Genomic DNA, 15,360 nt, shown 5'->3' on the forward strand with positions numbered 1-15,360 from the left:
CTGAAATTCACTCTTAATCAGACACGAGGTTAAGTATTCTTTTATTTTTATTTTTTATAAATCTTTTTATTAATTGAAAAAACAAGAAAAAAACAACGACAGGTGCCTTATATTTCGGAATAAACAACCACAAATATACACATATATAGCAAAATAGATGGATTTCCCCCAGGGCAAAAATTGAGTCAGGAGATATTACTGGCGCGCAGCCGCATAAAATACGACAAATAGAAGTCCAATCCAATCGACACTGTTCACAAGCCCACCACCCATAAGAACAGGATTATCATGAGTAGGGCAATTTTGAGTGGCAGGAGAGTGTAATACAGTAAAGCAGTGGACAAAACTATGGCCGTGACTCGTATGCAGCAGTCAAAAAGCAAAACATTGTTGAAATCCGTACAGATGATACCACCCCCAGGACCCGTCTACCTACCAAGCAAATAACCCATCAGGAAGGCACCCACTATCAGGATATGGACAGGATGTTAACATAGAAACGGAAAAAAAAAAAGACAATACAACAGAAAGAAACCACCCCTCCACCCACCCTGCACCCCTGCATATGGCTTCCGCCTAACCCCAACTAGCAGTGTGCCTGTCGCCCCATCTAACTAATTCTAAAAGTAGAAAATGGAGGAGGGCATTTCCAAATGGGCTCCCGGTCCCCCCTCCCCTCCGCCACAAACAAACAACCCCTACAATGGTGGCAAGATTATTTACAGAAAAATCAGTAAAACAAATCAGGGGAGGTTATAAAACTCCGCCCAACCTCCCGTAAAGACATCGATAGCAAATCCCTCATCTAGTAAGGCCACAATATCAAATCCGGTCAATCAGTCTCAGCCTTGGCCCTTCCGATCTAACGTGCGAACCCCTCCGGTCGAAACACCGCAGCAACAGGCGAATCAAAGTTCGAAAAGAGTTCAGAAAACTTCAGTCCGAAACAATGCAAATATAGTGAGTCTTTGAGAACCGCTTCCGAACGAGAAGTCTCCCTCACCGACGTATAGTTCCAGGATTGTTTCCACCAAGTCAGCAATGTAACCGCCAGGGAGGGAAAAGATGTCGTCTCGATCAGAATACAGTCATCAACAGGGGTTTCCGGGAAGGTCACATCCATCAGTTCTCCCACAGTCAGCAGCGATGTCAGGCTTAGCATTCCATTCGAGGCTCGCGATCATCCAATACTCTGACTGAGGGTTCCAAGACCACTTGCTGCACAGGGTCCTCGTCCGCAGTTAAAATGACCATCGTGGGAATCTTAGCTATTTGCAGCTCTTGCGATGGAGCAGAGTCCGGTCTCACTCGCCCAGTCTCAAGTGTAACTGCTATCATTTTGTGAACAAGGGCATCCACATGTGAATGAAGCGCCCCAATGGCTGCCAGTACAGTCCTCAGCGACGGCTCAAACTCCGTCCGGCCCAGCTCTCCTCGCTCAGTATCGATCATGTTTACTTCCCTCGGAGAGCCCGGTCTCTCCGAGGGAACAGGCGAGAGCGGAACGGAAGGCAGCGGAGGGCGACTTATTATTAGTCACGGCAGCTATCTGCTTTCCACTACCGCGAGCGAAGACCCCGACCCACCGGACACCGGCGGGGGGCAAACCAGGTCCCAGGGACAGGGACCTCCTCCCACAGCCTCAATCGTGTCACGTCGCCACTCCTTCGATGTTAACCAACCAGAATGACCGCCATCAAATCGGGCAAAAAACAACCTCCACAGCGATAGACCGGACCCTGGCTGACTCCCACGGCCGATGTTGTTCAACTGTAACCCGGCTGGGCCAGTACTCGAGGTCCCTGCTTTCCAGTTGGGCTAGGCCGCAGATTGAAACACGACGTAACTCCGTCTACCAAGCCGGTAAAAGTCTCGGGATTGCACCTTCGGATTGTGCACCGGTTCATCCACACGGAGGTCGGGCGTAGACACAAGATGGATGACAGGATCATATGGCAGGAGACGGAGGTCGGCGGAGCCGGGAGCCTAAGCGGCCATCTTGGTTGCTAGCGTAGCTCCTCTCTGAGGTTAAGTATTCTTAAACTCAGTTAGACACAGGAGTATTGCCCCGTGGTCACATATTATGTGAAGATAAACAAATAGGCTGATGTCTTGTATGCTAATAGCAAGCTGATGTTCATAGAGTGGATTACCCGAATAGCTATAAAAATAGCATATTGGTTTCTTCATTACAATATGTGTGTCAAGTCGCCTAAAGTATGAGACTAACATACCTTCAGAATGCATGATAGTGAGTCAAAGTCAAATATACTTTATTCGATTTTTTACATAAAAAATCATAAAAGTAGCCTGTTTAAAAAATACCTTCAGACAAATACATACAAGTAGTTCCATCTATACAGTAATCTTGATCCTATCCGTCTAAAGGAAATAGAAAAAATAATGTGTATTAACCAACTTCCTGCTTAGGCAGTTATACTTTTCCTTTTTCTCAATATGCTTTTCAGAAATCCAGCCATAACTCCCACACAGTGAACATTTTCCAACATTTGTAAGTATAAAAAAACGGTGCGACATTGCTTCCACCCCCCTCTCTTCAACACTGGTAAAATCCATCTTACTCTTTCACGGTGGAAAAATTTACAAAATAAAATCTTATGTATTGTTGATTGGGTAGACATCTCATCGCATGGGCATTGACATAGATGTCTAGTCCAATCATTTACAGTGGGGAAACGAACTGGTGAAAATTATCAAACCTAAATCTGGTAAGGACATACCTGTCGTATCCTCCTGTGCACCAAATCAAATATGGTTGTATGCTAGAAGTTGCCAGGGTTAGCTGAGGCCGAATCATTACAGATCTTAAGGATTCTAAGTGCGACAGGCAAAACAATTTAAAGTCCTTCCTGGAAATGGAGCTCTTAGTATCAGGATGAATATAAAAATCAAGTCTATCCAAATCTGGTAAAAATCTTCTAATATAGTTCAGCCAAGTGATCTTATTTGCATAGCATAAACTCATGGCGTCTGCAATGATTTCCCTATTCAACCCTGTATTCATGGACGTCCAGAATCTATGCCATAATAGCAGAGGTTGTATTTTAATCATGCCAGAAATATAGGGGATCCCCAATTCATTGTGGCAATTAAAAACTGAAGAACTCTGCGGAACAGCTAAAATAAACCTTAAAAATATATTCTCCACAATTTGTATTGGGGATACATTGAGGTAACCCCAGACTCATGCCCCATACATCGCGATACTCATACATTTAATCTGGTAAATTTTAAGTATGATCCCGGGGGTCTTTTGTCCAATTTTTTTGCAAAGTTAACCACGGCCCCAATTGACCTCTTAAAAAGGAGAGTCCAACTTTTGACCGCCGGGTGCCAGGAGCCGGTGTGTTCCAATAAAATGCCTAAATAAGAGAATGTATCAGTTGCATCTATCCGGTCAATCCCCAGTACCAAACATTTACTTTTGTTTCTCCCCTTCCCACATGTCATTACGAAGGTTTTCTTAATATTAAGTTTTAACCCACGACCATCCATGAAACCAATATATGCCGCAAGAGCACTCTGTAGGCCCATCTGGGTCCTGGCCATAAGCACTGCATTGTCCGCGTAGAGCAGGGACACAATCGGCTTGTTTTTATACTGTGGGGTGATCTCTTGTCCTGGCTACCAGTCCCTCCTCTAAGGCATTAATATATAAGGAGAACAAAAATGGCGCCAGGACGCAGCCCTGCCTCACTCCCCTCTCCACGGGGAACAGCGCAGTGCATTCGCCCTTCAATCCATGCCTCATCTTAGCAGATGCCCCAGTATAGATCTGTCTAAAAAATTGCACTAATAGTGGAACAACGTTTTGATCCAAAAGGATTTCCCAGAGTCTATTATGTATAACGCAGTCAAATGCGGCCGAGAGGTCCACAAATGCACATACAGTTTCCCCTCCTTGGCTTGAGTATACTTTCCCATTAAAATAGTCACATTTAAAACCTGCTCGATTGTCCCTAACCCCTGTCTAAAACCATATTGTACCGTCCTTAAAATATTATTGTCCTCAGCCCATATTTGTAATCTATTCAGAACAATCCTGCCTGCTACCTTAACTAGAGGGTCTAAAAGGGAAATAGGTAGGTAGCAGGCAGGATTGTCACGTTCTCCTTTTTTAAAATCGGAATAATCACCGATTCTAACCAGGACTTTATAAAACCCTTCGGGCAGCAAGCCTCTAAAACGCGAGTCCTTCCTGTTCTATTAGTTCTGCGTCAGTAGATAATTCTTCAATCCCCTTGATACATATACATTCGAAAAAAAGTCAGTCCATACTTTTTCATCAATTGCAACCTCAACCCTAGCACCATCATTATTAGAAAGAAATGGAGCATTAACTGCCTGCCAGAATGAAGTAAAATCCTTCCTCAATGATGCTTCATAGAGCGAATCCCATGCCTGATCTTTCAGTTCTTTTTTTCTATTTTTTTCAGGCTAAATTATATGCCTTCCTATACCCATTGATTTCTTTTTGGTTTCTCTCTGTCTTATGCGATGGTTCTTTCAGTTGGGTATAGGCTTCGGTGCATTTTGAATCAAACCAGCCATTAATCCAAACCAGGGGTACCTTATTTTGGGCTCTGAATCTCTAGTTTAATAATGGAAAATGCCCTCAAGGTGTCATCATAATCTATACTATCTTGTAAACATGCTACTATTTGTTCATATTTAAATAAACACGGGGGCTGATTCGATTGAGGAAGTCAGAGGCTGGAATCATAAGATTAATTTCAACAAAAAAACAGGATACCTCTGACACCATAAATCACACTTAATTATTTGCAACAGTAATCCTTTTTATTGACCCTGCGCTTATCTTTTCTTCTTTTGCTTCTGTGTCTTAATATTTACAATTAGGCTTCTCATCACCATATACACAACACCACAATTATTTTTAAGAGAGAAAGTTTTTGCACACAAAGAAAATATATACAAATAATACTTATCATTCATATACAATGTTACACTTAAAACATTTACAAAACATTTACACATTCACATTCAAGGATGGGAAAACATTTAACTCATGTGATTCAGTGTTCTAGTGTCCTATTTTTATTTTGCTGTGGCAAGACTCTAGACAGTTTTAATCTTATCCACCTATCCTGAATTATGGTCCCGATGTGGTCTGAAAGAAATTCTCAGGTTTTTATCGAGGGGAGAGTATATCTTATTTTCACTCTTCCAAATGGAGAAAAAACAACTTATTTTTATCCATGTGGATCTTTCTAGACCTTTCTAGATGCAAACACCGAGCATCGTTTTTTCTTCGGGGCCTGGTAGAACCAGTCTCAAGGGGACCTTTATGATGCTACATATCCAATTTACAACTTAATCTCAATTTTTCCTGTCGTGGTTGGGCGCTCAATTAGTATGGTTCTTTTGGTGCCGCTCGTGAATTGAAACACAGTGTGGACTTTGTCTTTGGCCGTATCTGGGGCACTTTGCTCAGCGGAGCCCTTTGTGGAGCCTTTCCTGTGACCTGGGAGTACACCAGCTCGGTCACCATCGTTGTTTTGTTGCTGGGGGAGAGCCTTAATCGTCACCTACCTAGGGAGCGGGACTGCGAGGACCAGAAGTGCTTGCGCCGTCCACCGCGCGCACCTGGTTCCTCTTCCCGCCCCCTCCTCTCCTCCTCCATCTTAACTCCGCCCCGAACGCGAACGCGGGACGCGCGCGGACGAAGAAGCGGGCGAAGACCGGGCTAAGAGCGGGCCGTTTGAGGCCGTTCGAGGACAAAGAGGACTGGCCTGGCCCACCCCCCTTGGTTCGTGTTTGCTGGCTTGCCTACTGCAATCATTAAGCACATTGTTGGTACTGTGATTCATACTTATTATGAGCACACGGGGTAGTCGCAGTAAAACTGCCATGGGGCTGAGTAAGCCCAGCGGGACATTGGATGATTTTATTGTGAAGACTAACTTGCCAATTGACGTTGAAATCACTAAAATGCAGAAGAGGGTGTCATTAGAGCTTGACGCTGCACGTAGGCTTTCACAGACCTTTGCCCATTCCAAAAAATCTTCTCTGGGGAAAATTGCGTCTGCTGTATCACCACAACATGCTTCTTGCCCACCGTCACTGTTAATTCATGCTGATGTTCACCATGTTCCCCTTTCTCTTCCACCAGAGCCTATACCCATTCCAACTGCTGTGCCCCTTAAAACTCCCGAGGGAATCGTGCCCATTGGGCCTGGGACTGCCATTATTTTGCCTGACAAATCCGACCCTCCTCCCCCCGCAGCGAAAAATAAAAATAAAGATGGGCCAACTCTAAAAAAGAAAAGCAACGCGAGGTCTGCCTACGCTCGCAAGAAAGCCAAAATCGCAAGGTTGCAGTTCTTTAATAATAGGCGAACACTACCCACCACGGGGGAGATCATAGAAGCTCCAAATTTGGATAGCCACCTAATAGGGGGGGGAAATGAATACAGCAATCTTAACGTAGTCCCTGACCCTACTTTAGGGCCTCTTTCCACACATGACGAGAAACCTACAGAGGGGGGGCAAAGTGAGCCAGGGAGGGACAGAGACAAGGGGAGTGATGACGAAGATTTTCTTAAAACAATTTGGGTCACATTAAAACAGTTACTGTCGCCTTTGGAACTCAGACTGTCACGTATTGAGAACAATCTTTTAGAGATGGATAAGACCTTAGTCTCCCTGGCCACTTTTAGCCTAAAGCAACTGGAAGCAAGTTTTCCTCGTATTGCTGAAGGTACTCCCCAGGATGGTGATGATGGTATCCATCCGGCTCCAGTGACTGACGTTAGTCCCCCTGCCCCTGTAATGGTGCCCCCTGTCTTGCCTCCACCCTTACCTAAACCTACCCCAATACCCAAACCCCGGTCTAAGCCTAATGTTCTAGATCCCTTCATACCAAAACTCTCAATACCAGTGACAAAAGGCCCTGAGGACGTGACTTTACCCAAACCAGTCCCTAAGGTTGCCCACAAGCCCAATAAGATTAACATGCCTCCTACTACATGTATAGCCAATCAGTACCATGGTCGCCAGAACTTTCGTGGGGGTTATATTGATCTCCCTCCTGACGCCGGACCCTATGTCGCTGTACTGGCTGGTGTACCAGCACTTGACCCACATTCCATGGAGACCCAGTGGTCCCTAAAGAATAAGGTGATTCACTGGCTTAATGTCAATAGGCAGCTTCCTAACGCTCTTAGGAGTAGGGTTCTAATGGTTAGGAGAGTGCAATGGGTGGGTCCTACACATAAATCCATCCCTGGGGACTGCATAGTGGTTTCATTTGCAGACCCCCGCACAGCCCAATATATCAGTTCATGGGGTTCAGGTGATACTGACCAATCCATTGTCATCAGACCCCTTACTTTTTTCTATCCTCCAAAACAGATTGTTGAGCCACCTGGGGCTTGGTCAATAGCTCACAATCGCAGATGGAAAGGACACGGGGATGGTTGGCAACCCATTAACAACTGGTGGGAAGGAGCGTCCACTAGGAATAGGTTTGAGTGTCTGGATCAGGTGGATTGACTGGGAATGAGTGATGCTCCAACCCTTACCAATGCCCATAATCCCCCAATGGAGACTGACTTGAGTGAAAAATCAATGCCTAGATCCCAAGTTCCAAGTCACATTGGGCTAGACTTAAACCCCCCTGAACAGCACGATCTCACTGCCCAGGTTACACGACAGGTAGAGCCTGCACACTCGCAAGATCTGAAAGGCACAAAGGGGAATGGAGGGCCTCCTCCCCAGGGATATAGAAACCCAATGCACTCTCTTCTTTCCTGGAACGTTGCAGGCCTTGGTAGTAAGATCACCCATAAACCCTGGCTGGAGATTGCGCAGAAGTATGGCATCCTGTGTCTTCAAGAAACTTGGCTTACAGAGGAAGCCCACATGTTGGGCTATCAAACCTTTCACTCTCCTGCTGTGCCATCAGCCCAGGGTCGCAACAAAGGGGGCTTGTGCACATACATCTCGAATGTAGGGGATGTAAAAGTTTGCAATTTCCACTCCAGTCAGTATTTCCAAATTATATCATTTAAATGGGGCACTTCGCAAATGGTGGTTCTTGTAAACTTCTATAATAACTTGCCAATTAGTGAAGTGGAATCAAATATGAACATTATGATGCATCATATCCACAAACTGAGAGAACAAGGTACAGGGGATCATGTAATGTTGTGGGTGGGTGACTTCAATTGTACCATCTGCCCGTCTTGTGAGCTAGGTTTGTGCGGCCTCTCAGATCTTGGGGAGGATGGTCCCTTGCACTTCTCCCATACCAACATGGGGTCATTCCTTAACAACGTTATATTTACCTTTGACCTCACTTTTATCAACCAGGCAAGCTCCCTAACTAAGACTAACGGGTATGTAATTAAATGGGAGAAAATGAACCCAACATCCTTCTTTCAAAACCTCCTATCCTCTTGTCCGACGGACATTCTTGCCTGCTTAGAGGAAGATACTGATCCAAAGAGCATTATGGCTGCTTTTTCTAACATACAGCGTCACATAAAAAATGCACTTACTAGGAACTATAAGGATAATGGGAGGCATACCCGTGGGTGGTTTGACTCTAGATCACCCATAAACCCTGGCTGGAGATTGCGCAGAAGTATGGCATCCTGTGTCTTCAAGAAACTTGGCTTACAGAGGAAGCCCACATGTTGGGCTATCAAACCTTTCACTCTCCTGCTGTGCCATCAGCCCAGGGTCGTAACAAAGGGGGCTTGTGCACATACATCTCGAATGTAGGGGATGTAAAAGTTTGTAATTTCCACTCCAGTCAAATTCAAAATATCTTTATTTCGGTAAGAGTTTACCATAAAAGACGTTAGAAACATACATTTTAAAACTGATATTTGATCAAATGTTTTTAAAACAAGCCTTTGCACAGTGCCTTGTTACGCAAGCATATCCTGTGTACAAAAAAGTCAGTTACCAGCCCTGAGGCATTTCCTTCTAATGGGCCAGACAGCACCCAGGTACTTAGCCACCGCAAACACAATGTGCTCAGTCAAATCAGTTTTCAGGACTCTAAAGGCGGCCATACATTTCACACAACCTAGGTTCCTGCATAAAGGGACAATCCAGTACTTGCGGATCTCTCGGTAGACTGGGCAGAGAAAAAGAATATGAAGTTCAGTTTCTTCCGAGGATCTACATGCCGGGCAGGTACTGTTTGCATCATCACTCCATTTAGTTGTAAATGCTCTGATAGGGAGGGACCCATGTCTCCACTGTAGGTATAATTTCCTAAGTAGAGGAGGGTAAACTTTATCCAGACTCGGCTCAAAGTTGTAGATGAAAGAATCAGTCAAAATCCCAAGTTTGGATTGATTGAGGAGCAAGGATAATTTGTTGTCACGGTATGTCTTAGCTAGCTCCTTTTTTGATATGTGTTGGCAAGTAAACAAGGGATCGGACCACATTTTAGACAGACCCAAACCCTCCAGTTCCAGTTTGATGAAATTGAGCCATTTGATTTTTCCAACATCCGGCATAGCAAGGACCTCCTGGAGTCCTTGTCTGTAACTGGCCAATTCTGGGGTTGTCCATAGTCTGCGCCAAAAGGCCAGCGGGCGGAAAGCCAAGTCGTCGTCTAGCGGACATAAACCTAGATCCATCCTGAGGGGAACTAGGGGCGTGCTAGGTGGTAGTCCAACAAGATTTCTAATAAATTTATTTTCCACTTTCAGGAGGTCTGATGTTCCAACATGGCCCCAGAGCTCAGACCCGTAGATAGCAGCCCCCTTGGCTTGACCTTTGTAAATCTGCATTGGAGGACCAATGGGCCTGATTGAGGATTTATTGTTCGCCAATAGCTTCATGATGCCCCCCGAGTGTTGGGTCAGTTTGAGTAGGACCTTCTCCAGGTGAGTGTTCCAGGTTAGTTTATCATTTAAAATGATGCCCAGATATTCGAAGGTTTTCACTCTCTCAAGCCTGTTGTGTGCAATGCTGGGGCTAAAATGGAATTTCTGTGGGGGATTGAGGACCATGAATTTAGTTTTGATGGCGTTAATTTCCAAACCATGGGCCTCACAGAAATCCACAAAGCCATCAAGGATGCGCTGGATACCCATTGCCGACTTTGATAACAACAGAGTGTCGTCGGCAAACATGATAGCCGGCACCCTTGTGGCAGCCAATTTTGGAGCATCAGAGTTGGGTACCCCCTCCAAGTGAGAGATAACCCCGTTGACATAGAGGCAAAACAGGGTCGGTGCAAGCACACAACCCTGTCTTACCCCCCTGCCAACGGGGAACCTCTCGGACAATACACCCATCCTGCCACATCTCACCTGTGCGAAGTTGGCACTGTGAAGGCGAACTAGCATATTCAATAAGCCTTCAGGAACCCCCAGTTTGGCCAGGACCTCCCACAGCTTCGTCCTGGGGACCAGGTCGAACGCCGCCCTCAGGTCCACGAATACAGTATAGAGGCTGCCACCCTCCAACTGCACCGTTTTCCAGTAAATGAGGACTAGCCGAAAGACCTGATCGATGGTAGAGACCTTCTCCCTGAAACCTGCCTGGAAGGGGCTCAGGATATTAAAATCCCTGATCCACTCGTGTAAGCGATTTAACAGTAGCTTTGCAAAAAGTTTTTGAGACACGTCAATCAAACTTATTGGCCTGTAGTTGGCCGGGAGCAGAGGCGATCCCTTCTTAAAGATGGGGACTATCTCTGCCCCCGGCCAAGTCGGAGGGATTGGCATGCCTTTCAGGATCGAGTTAAATAACACCCTGAGATAGGGAGCCCATATCCTTGGTTCATGTTTATAAAGGTCGCCTGGAAGCCTGTCAAGGCCCGGCGCCTTTCCAGCAGCCAGGGACGTAATTGCCGTGGTAATCTCCTCCATGCTAAATCCGTCCATGTCGGCTACACTGTCATTGGAGGAATACGACACATCTACAGGAAGGGTCATCACCTGGTCACTACTATGTGATTTGTATAGATTTTTAAAATGTTCCTCCCAGACAGAGGGTGCTATATTGGCCTCTACTGCTGCAAGTGGTTCAGCTGAGCCGTGCCTGACGATCTGCCAGAAAGTCCGTGCATCTCGGCATGCAAGGGCAGCTGTCATTTTGGTCCAATTCTCCTCATCCCAATCTACTTTGGCAGTACGGAGGGCTAATTTATAGGCTAATCGTTTCTCCCTAATTACACTAATAGTGTCTCGCGCTTTAAGTAATTTCAGCAGTGCAGCTTTTGCTGCCCCGCAGAAAGCATTGAACCAGGTGGCTCTTTTCTGCTTGAACTTATTTAACCTGGCCACTGGGTTCAGCACCTCTGCAAGGTTAGTGCATAACTCAGAATGAATGGTGCCAAGTTCGATCATTTGTGCCGGGTTATATAGGGAGGAATTAGATACCACAGGATTACCCGTGGGATCGGATTCTGATTCACTAACTGTGTGGTGCATGCAGCGCTCAACTTTTTCCAAGGCGGGGACGACTGATGCATAAAGTCTCCCGATGTTGCTTTGGTTTTCCAGCAGTTTAGCCCATTTTATTCTGCGCCTATTGCTGGATAGTGCAAGGTCCACCTGGGGTGCGGAATTTTCATCAACCTTGACTATTTGTGGGCCTAGTAGCTCATATTTTAATGAAAGCAAATTGTGGTCACTATCGAGTCTGGGGATTACACCAAAAGCTTTCACTTTCCCCCAGTCCCTGGTTGAGACCATGATGTAGTCGATTCGCGACTCATAGCCCAATCTATTAAAGGTATATTTAGGCGGGATGTCACCTTTGATCCGGCCGTTGCAAGCCCTCAGCGAGTGACTAAGCGTGAGGGACATTATTTGGGTAGCAAGTGGGGTCCAAGCCCTGGCCAATGGATCTGCCAGGGTGGGGATATTCCACAATTCATCCTCTTCACTAGATATACCCGCCAGGTGGTCGGGGAGCGGTTCATACTGCTGATTGAAGTCTCCACCTACGATTAATCAAAAGTGGGGGTTGAGTGAGTCTAGAAACAGCGCTAGATCCTCAACTGGTCTCGAGGTAGCTGCAACCCCCACGGTCTTGAGTATATATTGATGAATATTACTTTTCCTCCGCCAGGTCATTCCAGAGAAACACACTGGAAGTCCAAGGAGTTGGTTTCCAGGTGTGTGGCCCTGCAACCCAAATGGGACCCAACCCAGATCGAAAGTCCTCCTGATGGGCGGCCCTTTCCTCCCCATTTTTCTTGGATGTCAAAGGTAGCGAACCCCAGCCGAGAGTATGTTTCTCTTGCCCATGTCTCTTGAAAAAGGCATACATCATACCCTTCGATAAGTTCCCCCCAATCAGGCGTGTCTACTTTGTTGGCTATCCCAGCGACATTCCAAGAGAGAATGGAAATTACTCCCGGAGCCACTGGTATATTATTAGTAGCTGGTGGCTGAGAACATTCATGTGGGGAGAGTATGCCTTGTTGTTTAAAAAGAGGAGTGTCCGATAGGACACTCTTCGATTTTGGGCTATACAGTATGGGAGGGCTATCTTTGTCAATCGTATAAGATTCAGTTTTTGCTAACTTTGATAGTGTGATATCACGCCTACCTAGCCCTACTGTGAATTTGTAAGCCTCCAGCGGGTTTGATGGTGAAGGAGGAATTAGACAACCCATCTGTACAATTTGTGTAGTGGGAGTTGATGATTGACCTATAAAAAGGAACTGAGAGCTTGTTCGAACGGGTGTTGAGGGTGCGGTATTTGACAGATGTAGGCGTCAATCCACTTCCTCAAGACACCCGTATCTATTGGAAATCGGTACCCCATTCCACCCGCCTAGTGTGTCCGCCCAGTGATGACTTTGCCCACCCCATGTACCGTTCCTCTCCGGAATCCTTCTCCAGTTCCCCCCCTGGTTTTGATGAGGACGGGGTGGGTAGAAGTAGGTGAGGGGTCTGGCTGCTATTGTTGAATTTGTGCTATAGTTATTCCAGGAGTAGATGGCATGCGCAGTATTTGGATCCTCAAAGGAGACAATCACACAGTCGCCACTACTGGACTTTTGCGTGGTGCCTACCCAGGGTACCCTACGCACCATGAGGATTTTACTCCTTAGGTGGTTGGGTATTGGCTTATTGACGTTGAACCAGTGGATCACCTTGTTCTTTAATGAGGCAAAGTTTTCCTGCTGGTTAAACGTCAATTCTGTAACCCCTGTGAGCACTACAACATAGGAACTAACCTCTGGGGGAAGATCTACATAACCCCTGGAGCGTATGTAGTTAGTACTTGTTCTCTGTGATGAAAGATGGTTAGAATTGTGGCCATCTGGCCTCGAATTTGACTGACCCAACGAGGAACATACCATTTGGCCTGGCATGGCTGATGGGGTTGGTAGTCAATTTTTGGCCGCCGGTTGGTTGGTGGTCGTCGTTGCCCTGTTAGTTGGGACATAAGTATTTACCTTGAGCCGAGGTTTTGGTATTGGTTTGACCTTTGGAGTAGCAGTAGAGGTGGCAGACGAAGGTGCAGTAGGGGAGGGAAGTGGGGTAGCATTGGTAGATCCCAGAGACTTAGCCTTCACGGGGGCCAGCGAGTAAGCAACAACTGGGATTGTGGGAACGGGTGGTGCAGTGGGGGGCGAAGTTTCTTGCGGACAAGTGGATTTGTTATTCTGCATGGTAATGGTTGCTAAATTTAGGATGCTTTTTTCGATTTCCAGAAGCTGAGTTTCTATGTGTGAGAATCTCACTTCAAGGGGGGAGAGCAGTTTTTTGAGTGTTTCCCAGACGATTGTTAGAAACTCAGCGTCCTTCCCTCTAATGGTGCAGAGCGGAGCTCCGGTGGTGTCGCTTCTTATTGTGAGATCATTGTTTTCTTGAATGACTACCGAGTGTGGAGGGATAGTTTCTGGGCTCATTTCAGAGGAGTAAGTAGTAGTCACTGGGAAGGGAACTGAAGAAGCCTGAAATGGTGCTTTAGTTAAAAGCTGGGCTTTTGCTATTTTAGCCTTTTTCCTTGAATATGCCGAGGTGTTTTTACGCTTCCTTTTGTTATGTGGACCGTTTTTTGGCATGGGGGAATTACCTCCTTTTGATGGCATTGCTTTGTTGGTTATCGCTGTAGAGGATAGGCCTACCTCAGGTACCTTCTTCAGCTCAGCAGTTTCACCCAGATGGAATTGTGGGGAATAGGTGGCTTTTGGTGAAGATCCCCCCTGCAATGAGGGTATACTAGCTGCTTGCGGCTGATGGAAGTCAACGTGTGTAACAATCAAGGTAGGGGCAGCGCCGTGTGGGCGATCAGGTGTTTTAGCCCACGCAATAGACCCTAGGGAGGATTTTTTAGTGGCAGTTAGCTCTACAGACAGTCTTCTGGCGTCATCTAGTTCAATAGACACCCTATGCTGCATTTTGGATATTTCATTGTCAATTGCGGTGTGCGTCCTAGTGATGAAATCATCCAAAGTGCCATTTTTCAATTTGGATTTGGCCAGTCTGTCTCTAAACTCGCGGGTTGCCATAGTGGATATACAAGGTAATCAACAAGATGATGGCTGTGAGGGGAGTGGTAGAATAAAATGGTCAGGCCCAGTCCAGTCTCTACCTGCCTCTAACGGCCTCAAACGGTCCGCTCTTTGCCCGGTCTTAGTAATATACGAGGCGGCTGGGGGCGTGACCGTCGGGGGAAGAGGACCAGCTGTGTAGAGCTGAGCCTGCTGGTCCTCGCAGTCCCCCTGGTAGGCTCAACGCACTAACTCGCCCAGTGTGCTCTCACCAGGCCGTTCCTCTGCTGGGAGCGCGTGACTCTCTCTGCTGACCGCAGAGCCGCTCACACCAGCGAGTGGCAGCCTTAGGGGGCGGATGAGCGGCACCCGCGAAGCGGGTGTCGCGAAAAGTGGCTTGCGTGCAACAGGGTAGGCAGGCAGCAACAGGAGTGTGTGAAGGTCCTCGTGGTAATGGAAATCCAAGAAGAACACCCACTCAGCTAGCGTTGTCCGCGTCTGAAGTAAGCTGGAGACTGGGGGCGTGACCGCCGGGGGAAGAGGACCAGCTGTGTAGAGCTGAGCCTGCTGGTCCTCGCAGTCCCCCTGGTAGGCTCAACGCACTAACTCGCCCAGTGTGCTCTCACCAGGCCGTTCCTCAGCTGGGAGCGCGTGACTCTCTCTGCCGACAGCAGAGCCGCTCACACCAGCGAGTGGCAGCCTTAGGGGGCGGATGAGCGGCACCCGCGAAGCGGGTGTCGCGAAAAGTGGCTTGCGTGCAAAAGGGTTGGCAGGCAGCAACAGGAGTCTGTGAAGGTCCTCGTGGTAATGGAAATCCAAGAAGAACACCCACTCAGCTAGCGTTGTCCGCGTCTGAAGTAAGCTGGAGACTGGGGGCGTGGCCGCCGGGGGAA

The 15,360-nt window shown here is 46.9% G+C and overlaps 1 protein-coding gene across 2 annotated transcripts in view; it reads right to left on the bottom strand.

Moving 5' to 3' along the window:
* The window catches only part of LOC144766788 (inactive serine/threonine-protein kinase TEX14-like), a 1,338,527-nt gene that overhangs the window by 1,009,070 nt on the left and 314,097 nt on the right, over positions 1-15,360 (bottom strand). The window lies entirely within an intron of this gene.

Source organism: Lissotriton helveticus, chromosome 7, assembly GCF_964261635.1.
Source record: "Lissotriton helveticus chromosome 7, aLisHel1.1, whole genome shotgun sequence".
Lineage (NCBI taxonomy): Eukaryota > Metazoa > Chordata > Amphibia > Caudata > Salamandridae > Lissotriton > Lissotriton helveticus.